The sequence below is a fragment of the Anomaloglossus baeobatrachus genome, chromosome 12 (genome assembly GCF_048569485.1).
Source record: "Anomaloglossus baeobatrachus isolate aAnoBae1 chromosome 12, aAnoBae1.hap1, whole genome shotgun sequence".
Lineage (NCBI taxonomy): Eukaryota > Metazoa > Chordata > Amphibia > Anura > Aromobatidae > Anomaloglossus > Anomaloglossus baeobatrachus.
In genome coordinates, this window is record NC_134364.1 from 24767477 (window position 1) to 24781262 (window position 13786).

The following is a 13786-nucleotide window of genomic DNA, read 5'->3' on the forward strand; positions in this document are numbered from 1 at the left end:
TATCATAGAGCCTATCCCTTTAAATTTTAAAGGGATGCTCCATTTTTATAAAAATGTATGATTGACCTGTACGCCGATGATATACTATGTATAAAAACACGCAAAGGACGCGGCGAGAGGGACGGGGAGGACTGTGTACATGCAGCTGGTGTATAGGCTCGGCGGCCCATAGGGAGCTGTAGGGATCCCGCTAATATGGAGAATGGAATATAAACAGACAATCCTCCTCCCCTTACAGCTGCCGCTTCCACGAGCAGCGACTACGCCGGCACCAGCCCTGCTTACATATATGTATAGTAGAGACCTCCTTGGAGCACTTCATGCTCCAGGATTCAGACAATCCGCAGTGAAGGGAATGAATAAATCTCATCCACAAGCTGCATTTTTTGTTTCTTCATGCAGATTTTTAAATTTTCCCATTATGTCAAATTTTTCTTTTCCTCGTCATCAACATTCTGCCGGCACTATAGGTGCTGGAGCTTTCTTTTCCCGACAAGCTTTGCCTGATTTAAGCTGAAATCTCGTCCTGTTATGCCCAGATGCAGCGTGACAGGTGAGGCTGACGTCACATGTCTAGGAATTATTTGTTAGAACGGATCTGTTGACAAAAAAGTTCTGCAAACGCAAGTTTTTGGGCTGTTACATAACAGATATTTGCAGGATCCGTTTGTTTTTTTTTTTTAAACATGGGAGTCTATGCAAAACGGATCTGTTATGCTACATTATTTGGTACAGATTTCCCCCTGTGCAATGCTTCTCATCCAGTTGTCATGTTGCAGTGTTATCACCTGTGGAATGATTGGAGGCAGCGGCTGATCAGCAGCGAAATCTGCGGGTGCAGAAAACGACCTAGAAAAAGCAGTCGTCTTCTCCGATGGTCGGGGTCGGACCGGCCCTTAGAATAAGATGACGGATGATACAGGCTGCAGCGGCCGCGTGTCCATAATTCGATCCATGCTGCACCAGTTCTCTGGAATCCACCACCCCAGAGAAGTAGAGTAACACCCAGCGTCCGCAGACTTAAGCTTAAAGGGGTTGTCCACTACTTTTACATTGATCCTTAGGAGAGGTCTTCAATGTCTGCTCTCTGGGGGTCTGTTACCCCGCACCCCCACGATCAGCTACTCTCACTCCCAGTGGCAGCAGCAAATGCTCAGCTCTGGAGCTGCTCCGTCAACCGATAGCGGCCGCAGTCTGGTACTGTGCATTCATATCAATAGGAGGCGGATGTGCAGTACCCCCGGCCGCTATCTGAAGACAGGCCAGCTCCAGAACTAAGCATTTCCGGTTACTTGATGCCGCCACCAGCATAAAGAACAGCTAATCGGTGGGGGTACCGGGTGTCAGATCACAACCGATCAGATATTGATGACCTGTCCTAAGGATAGGCCATCATGTAAAAGTAGTGGACAACCCTTTTAAAGTGCACTAATCACCAAGATTTTCGTATCTAACCTAAAGCCGGTGCTATACTGGCGCTATCAGGCTGAGTATATACATACCTTTAGTGGTCAGCTCGGACGTTTAGGTTTTAAAATCCAAGAAAGTAAAGTTTATAAAATCAGCAGCTTGTTGAGTGACAGCAGCTGAGGATCAGATAATATTTGAGGGGGTATTCCTACTTATCCCCTCCCCCTGTTAGAATTAACATAAGTATTATACAATCAATTTACTTTTTCATTAGCAGGACCTGTGCTGATGTCATACCCATGTGACCAGAAGGGGCGGGGTCTCAGCCAACAGAAAAATGTTGCTTCCTGGTATCAGCTATGTTGGCTGAGGTTCCGCCCCTTCTGGTCACATGGGTATGACATCAGCACAGGTCCTTCTAGTCACAAAGTAAAATGATTGTATAATACTTATGCTAATTCTAACAGGGGGAGGGGATAACTATGAATACCCCCAAGATATTATCTGATCCTCAGCTGCTGTCACTCAACAAGCTGCTGATTTTATAAACTTTACTTGCTTGTGTTTCAAAACCTAAACATCCGAGCTGACCACTAAAGGTATGTATAGACTCAGCCTGATAGTGCCAGTATAGCACTGGCTTTAGGTTATATAGGAAAATCCTGGTGATTGGTGCGCTTTAATTTCTTTAGGTTTCCCCATCACCTCACTGGTGTACATTCTCGATTTCTCCTCTTCCCATATATATTTCTCAGAATTGTCTCCTTCCGTCATCCGTCTCCCTGCGCTCAGCTTCTTATCTGTAATTGGCCTTGTGCAGGAGTCGTGCTAATACTTATAACTGACGGAACGCCGGAGAGACTTTACGTGCCGCACGCCACCCCCTCAAGTCCTGTACTTTGCTATAACACTGTCGCAGATTTACCAGTAGAATAGGTTTAGAGGGGATCTGTCACCAGATTTTTACTACCTCATCTAAAAGTAGGGGCAGAGACCCTGATTCCAGCGATGTGCCACTTCCTGGGCTGCTTGCTGCAGTTTTGATTCCCAACTGTTTTCTTTGCTGCAGATCTATCAGTTCAGTGAATGCTGAGCACTGTGTAAACCCGCCCACACCACTGATTGGCAGCTTCCTATAAAAAGCTGCCAATCAGCGGTGAAGGCGGGGTTTACTAGTACTCTAGTGGTAATCTCCTGCTGATAAAACAGTGATTTTTATCAAAAACTGCAGCAAGCAGCCCAGTAAGTGACAACACTTGAGTCAGGGTCTCTGTCTCTACATTCTGCTGCTCTCAGATTACATAACAAAAATGTGGTGACACATACCCTTTAAGTGTCTTTGGAGTTGCAATACCACAAACGACCAGAGGACAGAAGGGGCGCTGTTTATCTTGAAAACGAATATAAAAGTCCGGCGTGCACTTTTACCGCAGATGCTGCACTTTTCGCCCACAGTTTTGCAGAGGTGGCGTATACCATGTATCCATCAGTGTATAATCCCAGGTTCACTCCGACCCCTCTTGTCACAAACTGCAACAATAACAAACCGATCCTATAATTACCAGCAAGGAAAATGTACAAGCTCAGCGCCGGCGTAATTACCCAGGAACCCTGGCGTCAAACCGCCGGATTGTAACCGCTGTGGGCAGTCACATTTCCCATGTGCTAACACAAGCAATTTCCTAGTAGGGTCCAGAAAAAGAAAAATCCGGATTTTATGGGACGGGGATAAGAACCTAACATTGCACGACTCATGTAGTAACTACAACTCCCAGCATGCCCTGCAGGCTGCAGGCGATCATCAGACGTGGGTATCATACAGGCAGATGCATAATGTACACACAGCAGCCGCACGCCATGCTGCATGTGCGCCCCGGGGTACTGCACATAGTGGGGTAGGGACTGAGCCATCCCGCACCTTGTGCCATGTGTGACCGCTGCTGCCCATCTGGGCTGTATACAGGACATATACCCAGAGCCCACACATTGTAACAAGTCACATCCTTCAATACTGACACATCTCTATTTCCACCAGCAGGTACATGAAGGGCGCAGGTGAGGAGTCCTGCACTGTAGGTGTAGCAGAGGGGAGTTTGTCTTCTGGCACAAATCATAGCAATATCACACCACGAATCAAAGGGCACAACTCTGTATTTTGAATGTAGGAGTTTAATGACAGATCCAGCTCTGCTACATCCGTGTATCCAGCTCTGCTACAACTGTGTGTAGACCAATGAGCACAACACACGGCCTTGTAACAAATCAAAGGGCACAATTCTGTATTTTGAATGTAGCAGTTGTGTCCAGCTCTGCTACATCCATGGATCCAAATCTGCTACATCTGCATAGCCAACTCTACTACATCTGTGTAGCCAGCTAAGCTACATCCATGAATCCAACACTGTTACATACGCATAGCCAGCTCTGCTACATCTGTGCAGCTAGCTCTGCTACATCCATGAATCCAACACTGTTACATACGCATAGCCAGCTCTGCTACATCTGTGTAGCCAGCTCTGCTACATCCATGGAACCAACTCTGCTAAGTCTGCATAGCAAGCTCTGCTACATCTGCATACCCAGCTCTGCTACATCCATGAATCCAACACTGTTACATACGCATAGCCAGCTCTGCTACATCTGTGCAGCTAGCTCTGCTACATCCATGAATCCAACACTGTTACATACGCATAGCCAGCTCTGCTACATCTGTGTAGCCAGCTCTGCTACATCCATGGAACCAACTCTGCTAAGTCTGCATAGCAAGCTCTGCTACATCTGCATACCCAGCTCTGCTACATCCATGAATCCAACACTAATACATCCGTGTAGCCAATTCTGCTACATCTGTGTAGCCAGCTCTGCTACATCCATGGATCCAACTCTGCTACAGCTGCATACCCAGCTCTGCTACATCCATGAATCCTACACGGTTACATATGCATAGCCAGCTCTGCTACATCTGCATAGCCAGCTCTGCTACATCCATGAATCCAACTATGCTACAACTGCGGAGCTATCACTGCTACATCTGTATAGCCAGCTCTGCTACATCCATGGATCCAATTCTGCTACATCCGCGTAGCCAGCTCTGCCACATGAGTGTATCCAACTCTGTTACATCTTTGTATCCAGCTCTGCTACATCAGTGTATCCAGCTCTGTATAGGCACAAAGGGTTAAATGACAGATCCAGCTCTGCTACATCTGTGTGTAACCCGCTGCCTTGTAACACGCTGGACATTCAAGGTTGGTCTATAGATGTGAAGTTTGTCATTTGGCACAGCTCATCGTGATATATAAAGAAAAAAAAGAAATTAAATGACAAATTTAGCTCTGCTACATCTGTATATCCCGATTACAAACATTTAAATAGTGAAAACATGAGTAGCTAAGCATGTATCACAAATAATGCACAAAATACACCGCCTTGTGGCAATCTACAGGAGTTTATCACTTATGGCCCGGAGTTAAGTGACGGTCCCAGCTCTGCTACATCTCCAGAACTAATAAGTACAGACATACAGAAGACAAGTATTTCTCATAGACCGGTGAACACACCAGCCGCCTACTACATGCAGAGAGCTGTACATACAAGGGATGCTCAGTACTTACTTTAATCCTGGCCACAAGCGGATGCATGTCCACAGTGGGATACGTCCACCCTGGGATACGTCCACCCTGGGATACGTCCACCCTGGGATACGTCCACCCTGGGATACGTCCACCCTGGGATACGTCCACCCTGGGATATGTCCACCCTGGGATACGTCCACCCTGGGATAATGCTTGGAGCAGCCAGCGCAGTATTACACCAAAGCCATGAGAACTAGCAGAAGGAAGGAAAGTTGTGTCCAGTCCTGTGTGCTCAGAACCTGTGCTGCCTGCTCTGCTGCCTGCTCTGCTGCCTGCTCTGCTGCCTCTGCTCCCTGCTCTGCTGCCTCTGCTCCCTGCTCTGCTGCCTGTGCTCCCTGCTCTGCTCCCTGCTCTGCTGCCTGTGCTCCCTGCTCTGCTGGCTCTGCTGCCTGCACCAGTGTGAGCTCCCACACTCCCCAGATCCTGCTCAGCCTCCCTCCTCCTCCTCTCCGCTCTCCCATTTCCTCCCTCCCAGTTCAGCTCTGGAATGAAACCATTGCTGACTACTTTTTTTTTTCTCTACTCCCTTTTTTTTTGTACTTGCTTTATTGTAAAGAAACAGCGAGCAGAAATAATAAGCAATTTTGTTTTTTTTCCTGTTTTCCAAAAGTTACAATGTATCAGCGGAACAGTGACTCCAATGTTTGTAATAAAAATACAATTAAGAAAATATAAAGAAATGATAAAATGAGCAGAATTACACTTATTATGTACAGTGCCTTGCGAAAGTATTCGGCCCCCTTGAATTTTCTTCTAACACCTGGATACGTTTATTTGTGAACAGCAGTTTTCAGCTATTTCCACAGATTCTCGATTGGGTTCAGGTCTGGACTGTGACTTGGCCATTCTAACACCTGGATACGTTTATTTGTGAACAGCAGTTTTCAGCTATTTCCACAGATTCTCGATTGGATTCAGGTCTGGACTGTGACTTGGCCATTCTAACACCTGGATACGGTTATTTGTGAACCATTCCATTGTAGATTTTGCTTTATGTTTGGGATCATTGTCTTGTTGGAAGACAAATCTCCGTCCCAGTCTCAGGTCTTTTGCAGACTCCTACAGGTTTTCTTCAAGAATGGTCCTGTATTTGGCTCCATCCATCTTCCCATCAATTTTAACCATCTTCCCTGTCCCTGCTGAAGAAAAGCAGGCCCAAACCATGATGCTGCCACCACCATGTTTGACAGTGGGGATGGTGTGTTCGGGGTGATGAGCTGTGTTGCTTTTACGCCAAACATATTGTTTCGCATTGTACCCAGAAAGTTTAATTTTGTTTTCATCTGACCAGAGCACCTTCTTCCACATGTTTGGTGGCTTCTGGCAAACTTTAAATGACACTTTTTATGGATATCTTTGAGAAATGGCTTTCTTTTTGCCACTCTTCCATAAAGGCCGGATTTGTGCAGTGTACAACTGATTGTTGTCCTATGGACAGACTCTCCCACCTCATCTGTAGATCTCTTCAGTTCATCCAGAGGGATCATAGGCCTCTTGGCTGCATCTCTGTTCAGTCTTCTCCTTGTGTGAGATGAAAGTTTGGATGGACGGCCGGGTCTTGGTAGATTTGCAGTGGTATGACCCTCCTTCCATTTCAATATGATCGCTTGCACAGTGCTTCTTGGGATGTTTAAAGTTGTGGAAATCGTTTTTGTAACCAAATCCGGCTTTAAACTTCTCCACAACAGTATCACGGACCTGCCTGTTGTGTTCCTTGGTCTTCATGATGCTCTCTGCGCTTTATACAGAACCCTGAGACTATCACAGAGCAGGTGCATTTATACGGAGACGATTACACACAGGGGCTTATATTTATCATCATCAGTCATTTAGGACAACATTGGAGCATTCAGAGATCCTCAATGAACTTCTGGAGTGAGTTTGCTGCACTGAAAGTAAAGGGGATGAATAATATTGCACGCTGCAATTTTCAGTTTATTCTTTTTTACAAAAGTTTAATATAAGCAATAAATTTCATTCCTCTTCACAATTGTATCCCACTTGTTGTTGATTCTTCACCAGAACATTAATATTTTTATCTTTATGTTTGAAGCCTGAAATGTGGGAAAAGGTTGAAAAATTCAAAGGGGACGAATACTTTCGCAAGGCACTGTATTTAATAGGAACCTGTCAGCAGGATTTCACCCTCCAAAATTATTTATATGTGCATATAATTCTTTCACAGAAGAGTCCAACATAGCTTTACTTGTCTGGCCCGTTCCTCCGATACTGTGAAATTAGTTTGAATTTAAATGCTCAGTGGTTAGCTTTGTACGTTGCCTCAGTGGTTAGCTCTGCACGTTCCCTCAGTGGTTAGCTCTGTACGTTCCCTCAGTGGTTAGCTCTGTACGTTCCCTCAGTGGTTAGCTCTGTACGTTCCCTCAGTGGTTAGCTCTGTACGTTGCCTCAGTGGTTAGCTCTGTACGTTGCCTCAGTGGTTAGCTCTGTACGTTGCCTCAGTGGTTAGCTCTGTACGTTGCCTCAGTGGTTAGCTCTGTACGTTGCCTCAGTGGTTAGCTCTGTTCGGTGGCTAAGCAGTTAGCTCTGTACGGTGGCTCAGTGCCTATATCTGTATGGTGGCTGAGCGGTTAGCTCTGTACAGTGGCTCAGTGGTTAGCACTGCAGTCTTGCAGCTCTGGATTTCTGGGTTCAAATCCCACTAAAGGAAACATCTGCAAGGAGTTTGTATGTTCTCCCCATGTTTACGTGGGTTTCCTCCGGGTTCTCCAGTTTCCTCCCACACTTTTAAGAAATACTGATAGGGAATGTAGATTGTGAGCCCCAATGGGGACAGTGATGATCACGTTTGTAAAATGCTGTGAAGTATGATAGTGCTATAGATGCAATGCATAATAAATAAAATATACAAAAGAGCCTGAAGAGCCTAGATCTGAAGCCTCTATCACTCCCGCTCTATTCCCTGCCCAGCTCCACCTCCTCCTTCTGACTGACGACTGCTTTGCCTGAAGTCACACAGCATACAGGCTGTCAGTCAGTCAGGCAGGATATAGGAGTGCTGGGCAGGGAATAGAGCTGGAGTGACAGAGGATCAGATCTACATAAAGCTCCTCTAGCACATACATGGTTTGGAGAGTGACAGTTCACCATTACAGAGGACCTTTCACTGGCTTGTTGATTAGTGCTGCGCCTCTGATTCTGGAGCAGTTCTTCCTTTTATTTCTGTGCCCCTCCGTTCTAAAAAGGAAAAGATACAAACTTTCAATTCACCCAACTGGGCCCGTACCGTAGACTGTCTCTGTGAGCGTGGCAGTGTTTTGATTGGCCAGCGTGAGCGCGGCAGTGTTTTGATTGGCCAGCGTGAGCGCGGCAGTGTTTTGATTGGCCGGCGTCACAGGAGTAAATGCAAAAAGTTCTGGGGTTCACATCCATTTGGCAGACGGCATATTTTGCACTATTACTCCCAGGGGAAATAATTCTGGAAAGGGGGGTGCAGAAGAAAAACTGTTCTAGAATCAGCGGCACCGCAGCAATTGGTGGAAATAAATATCCAGAAAAAGGTCTAAGACTTTCCATTTAGGGTGCAGCTTATACACAGCAGCCCATGGGGTAAAACATGGGGGGCAGAGTTGCTCCCTGACTTCAGACTATCAAGATGTATCATTAGACCACATGTAGCAGAGCTGGTATTGTAGACTGAGTATCTCAGAGTTATCAAAGACGATACAACCTATTAGACTAAAGGCCCCGTTACACGCTACGATTTATCTGACGATATGTCGTCGGGGTCACGGTTTTGGTGACGCACTTCCGTCATCGTTAGCGACGTCGTTGCGTGTGACACCTACGTGCGACTCCGAACGATCGCAAATAGGGTGAAAATCGTTGATCGTTGACACGTCGTTCAGTTTCAAAATATTGTTCGTCGTTTGGAACGCAGCAGACATATTGCTACGTTTGACACCCTGCCAACGACGAACAACATCCACACGACCGCCTTGGTCAAACAATATATCGCTGATCGATGTAGCGTCGTTTGTGAGATGTGTACGTGTGACCGCTACAAAACGACCTGCGAGCGATCTCGGCAAATCGTAACAACGATCTGGGCGTGTCACATCGCTAACGAGATCGCTGTGTGTAAAGCAGCCTTTAGATGACAAACTCAGCTCTGCTACAACCGCACTAAGACATTCTTCTTCCCGGTGACACTTTGTGACAGCAGATCTCAGCTGTGCTTCTTTGACAATGTCTTCCCCTCCCTCGTAGAAATTCTTGGATAATTCCATACATGCCTGCAATTCTTATCTGCCACATAGGGAACGTGACCAGCCGGTGGTGGAGCCGAATCCTCCCTGGGGAACAAAGCATTCATTCCCGCAGTCTTGGGGGGGTTTGGGATTATAGACCACCCGTTTTCTTGTATCATTGCCGGAATTCTGGGGCAAATTGCAACATGAATATGAACAGGGATGGTGTTTGGCTTCCAATACTAAAAGGGCTACTAAGGCCATGTGCGCACGGTGCGTCCAGTACCTTGCAGACATGAACGCATCCTCTGGCAGAATTTGTCATTGTCAAATTTGGTTTTGACCACATAAACGCAGGAAATACACATGTGTTTTTCTAGCGTCTTTACCGCGTTTTACATGCATTTTCAGTGCTTAAATAGAGATGCGTTTTCAATACAAATACACAACTAAATAAAGTTTGAACATTCAAACAGTAGGAAAAAAATGGAAAAAAAAAATATATATAATATATTATAATATATTATAATATTATATATATAATAATAATATATATATAATATATTAAATATATATATATATATAATATATTATATATATATATATATATAATATATTATATATAATATATTATATATATATAATATATTATATATTATATATAATATATTATATATATATATAATATATTATTAATATTATAATATAGTATATATTATAATATATATAACCTTTAAATCATACACTATAATGATAATTTACCGAAAATGATTAATGAGATTTAATAATTATGTTCAAAATAAAGTAAAAGTATTGTTTGACTCATTTTTTAAATTCGGAATGGATGTAAGGGCAAATGGAAACCTCTTGACCTCACTATAATGGCAAAAACGCATGCATTTAGCATCAAAAATGCATGTAAAACGTAAGAAATTACTGTTAGGATGTGTTTTGATGATTCTCATTGACATCAATGTTGCAAAACGCTCAAAACAATTGACATGTTGCTTCTTCAAATGCAAAGATTTTGACAAATTTTTGTCACAAAAAACACAGAGTTTTTGGACGCATTGTGCACACACAATATGCCCATTTCCCATAGACTTTGCCTGGAAATCAAAACGCATGCATTTTTGCATTAAAACGCTGCAGTTCAAAATGCTGAAAACGCATGAAAAAACGCAACGTGCGCACACGGCCTAATTGTGACCGTCCGGCTACCAATTCTAAACCGAAAAATGAACTAATAAACTAGATGAATCAAGGACGGACCAAGACCTTGCAAAATTACTTGCAGAAGATCTTGCTTTTCGAAGGTTTTCCGTGCAAACCGGACAAAGTTGAAACCTTGTGAATCTGCGACGTTGCTGCGGTCAGTCCGCCCCGCGAGCACAGACCCCGAATTCAAAGATTAAAAAATTAAAGCGTTTTCAGAGCCTCATTAGGGCTAAGAAGATACAAGCTTCTGTGGCTGCGGCCAGGAGCGGGCGACGTAGTAATGAATATGAATGGGTATTACCTGTGCCGGCAGGTGCTTAGTAACCACTGCTGAACGCCCAGCGAGCAAGTGACAGCGCTCAGGTAGGAAATGACTGGGGCCTGTGTAAGGAGCCGGGTGCACAGGAGGGGCCCAAGCTGTCACCTCCAGGCCCACCGCGCAGAGGGCAGGGAGCGCTCGGCCTCCCGCACTGGACGGACCTGTACGGCGGCGGAGGGCCCTGTTTTTCCTGTTTGATCCTTTTGTTTCTTCCAGAGATAAGTAGTGTCAGATGTATGCGGCGGCTGCTTATCTCTCACAACATGGTAATGTGGCTCAGGTGAATTATCAGAGGTAGCGTCACCCTACATCTATGCCCTCCTCATGCCCACCAATGCCCTGCACCTATATGACACCAAACAGCGCCTTATCCCCAGTGACCGGGGTATTACACAGGGTAATGGGGGCCATATTGCTTTTACGTCATGTTCCTCTGGTTCCCTAGCCTGGGAGTCCTAACCCTGATTGCTGCAGATGAGGCTCGATACATTTGTATCCAGTTGTGACATTTCCTTCTGAGTTTGAATTCTTTACGGACACTTTGTAACAAATGTCTTGGTGTCATGGGTGACAGACAGTCCTGTGGTTTCTGGCTATAGAAGGTCACAGCGTTTGGCTGCAAAAAATGCTCCCTGACTTTCTATTGTTCCTGCTGTCAGTATTCATTGTACTAGGTAGCTTTCCATCTCTTCCCCTTTAGCACCCAGCAGAGCTCTTCTTCCTCACAGTTGCTGATCATCAATATTCTCTTGGTGCTTAAATACTCCCATCTTCCCTGATATTATTCAGTTCATTCTTGCTCTGGTTGCAAGCAGGTGGCTTGTACTCGTTTGTGGTATCGTTGCTTGAAGCTCTGCTGAATTGCCTGAGTCATCTGTGTTCATGCACTTTCCCCTTTGTGTCCTCCTTGTCGTCTTCTTTAGTGTTTAGAGGGGTTGACAAAGATCTCATCTCATCCGTTCCCTATTTAGGGTTCAGCACTAGGGATACCTAGGGTCAGGTATTAAGCTCAGCGCACAGGTGCGTAAACTATCTAGGGTGGTGAGGGAACCCAGGGATCAGCTGTAGGTCTGATCAGAGGTCACCATCTCCCCCTTCCCTAGACACAGGGCTTCCCTTCTCTAACCTTTTACCTCACTTGGTACTTTCCATAGCTAGCAAGACACACGGACTACAAATGTCAACATTTTGTTCAATGAGCCATTTCGTTTTTACTTTCGCCTTGTATCATGGTGGAAAAAGCACTGTTCATCACCAAATTACTCCTGGATCTTGCGTGTGGGGGGGATTTATAGATACCACTTAGTGATGGGAGTGAGCCCCGTCCATGGACGAGAAGCCTCCACACATGAATGGTCTCAGGAGGCTTCACTGTTCCCAGACACAGGACTTATTGCTCACCTTTTCTTCTCCGTACAATCATTCTTCCAGATGTCCCCAACAGTCTGCAGGGGGCTTCATCATCTCTGCAGTCTAATCCCTGCTCTTCCTGCACAATGTCAGTCTGTCCATGATGTTTTTCTTTGAGAAACGTGGCTTCTTTGCTGCCCTTCTTGACAACAGGCCACCATGTAAAAGTCTTCACCTGCAGATGCACTGACTCTGCCTGCTGCCGCTCCAGAGCAAGCTCAGCACTGGTGTTGAACCTTTCCCGTACCTGAATACTCTTCAGGAGACGTCCTAGCACTTGGTGGACTTTCCTGGGTGCCCTGAATCCTCCTTCACAGCAAAAGAACCAGTCTCTTTGAAGTTCTTGTTAATCAGATAATTGATTTAAGGGCAATCTTACAAGAAGCAATATTCTTGCCTATAAATCCCTAAAAACAAAGAACACTGCACTTGTTTCTTTGGAGGCAACCATGGTTAACAAAAGATTATTTCAAGTACCAACAACCAGCCTAAGGGGTACTTCTCACATAGCGAGATCGCTGCTGAGTCACGGTTTTTGTGACGCACCACTGACCTCATTAGTGATCTCGCTGTGTGTGAGACTGAGCAGCGATCTGGCCCCTGCTGTGAGATCGCTGCTCGTTACACACTGCTGCTTCATTTTTTGGACGTTGCTCTCCCGCTGTAAAGCACACATCGCTGTGTTTGACAGCGAGAGAGCAACGATCTGAATGTGCAGGGAGCCGGCGTCTGGAAGCTGCGGACGCTGGTAACCAAGGTACACATTGGGTAACTAAGAGAAGCGCTTAGCTTGGTTACCCGATATTTACCTTGGTTACTAGTGTACACCGCTCTCAGGCTGCCAGTGCTGGCTCCCTGCACACGTAGCCAGAGTACACATCGGGTAACTAAGCGAAGCACTTTGCTTAGTAACCCGATGTGTACCCTGGCTACGAGTGCAGGGAGCCAGCGCTAAGCGGTGTGCGCTGGTAACCAGGGTAAATATCGGGTAACCAAGCAAAGCATTTTGCTTAGTTACCCGATATTTACCTTAGTTACCAAGCGCAGCATCGCTTCCACGAGTCACTGCTGGCTGGGGGCTGGTCATTGGTGAGATCTGCCTAATTGACAGCTCACCAGCGACCATGCAGTGACGCACCAGCAATCCTGACCAGGTCATATCGTGGTCGGAATCGCTGGTACGTCGTTTAGTGAGATGGTACCCTTACATAGTGATATCAGTCGCCTTGTCCTTGTTAACACTTTCTTGAGAGCTAACCACATGATCGTTGGATTGATGTAAGAAGGTCATTTTGTCGAAAAGCTGAAATTCAGTTAAAATTGGGTTTTTGTAACCAAGTTATTTTTCATGGCAAGGAATGACATTGTATTTCTTTTTTGCAATTAATCTGGCCATTGTTCATAGCAATCTCACGTTACTGCAAATCGTCACAATCAAAACTAAAGCAGCGAACCTCGTGTGACCCAAAAACAGTGTCAGTCTCAAAACTTGAGGCCACGACTGAATCTATTCTTGAAGAATTGAAACAGATCTGTCATGAACAATGTCACATAGCTTTGCTTTTCATTAATCGGCTGCGTACACA

At 45.3% G+C, this 13786-nt stretch overlaps 1 protein-coding gene across 3 annotated transcripts in view; it reads right to left on the bottom strand.

Annotated features, from left to right (window-relative positions):
* Positions 1-13786, bottom strand: part of FRMD6 (FERM domain containing 6) — a 191890-nt gene that overhangs the window by 68889 nt on the left and 109215 nt on the right. The window contains exon 1 of one of the 3 annotated variants that reach the window (XM_075330778.1): positions 5025-5432. The exons of the other annotated variants lie outside the window; for them this stretch is intronic. The gene's annotated coding sequence lies outside the window, so the exon portion shown is untranslated. Of the gene's footprint in view, positions 1-5024; positions 5433-13786 lie in introns of those variants that run through there. 3 annotated transcript variants of the gene reach the window in all.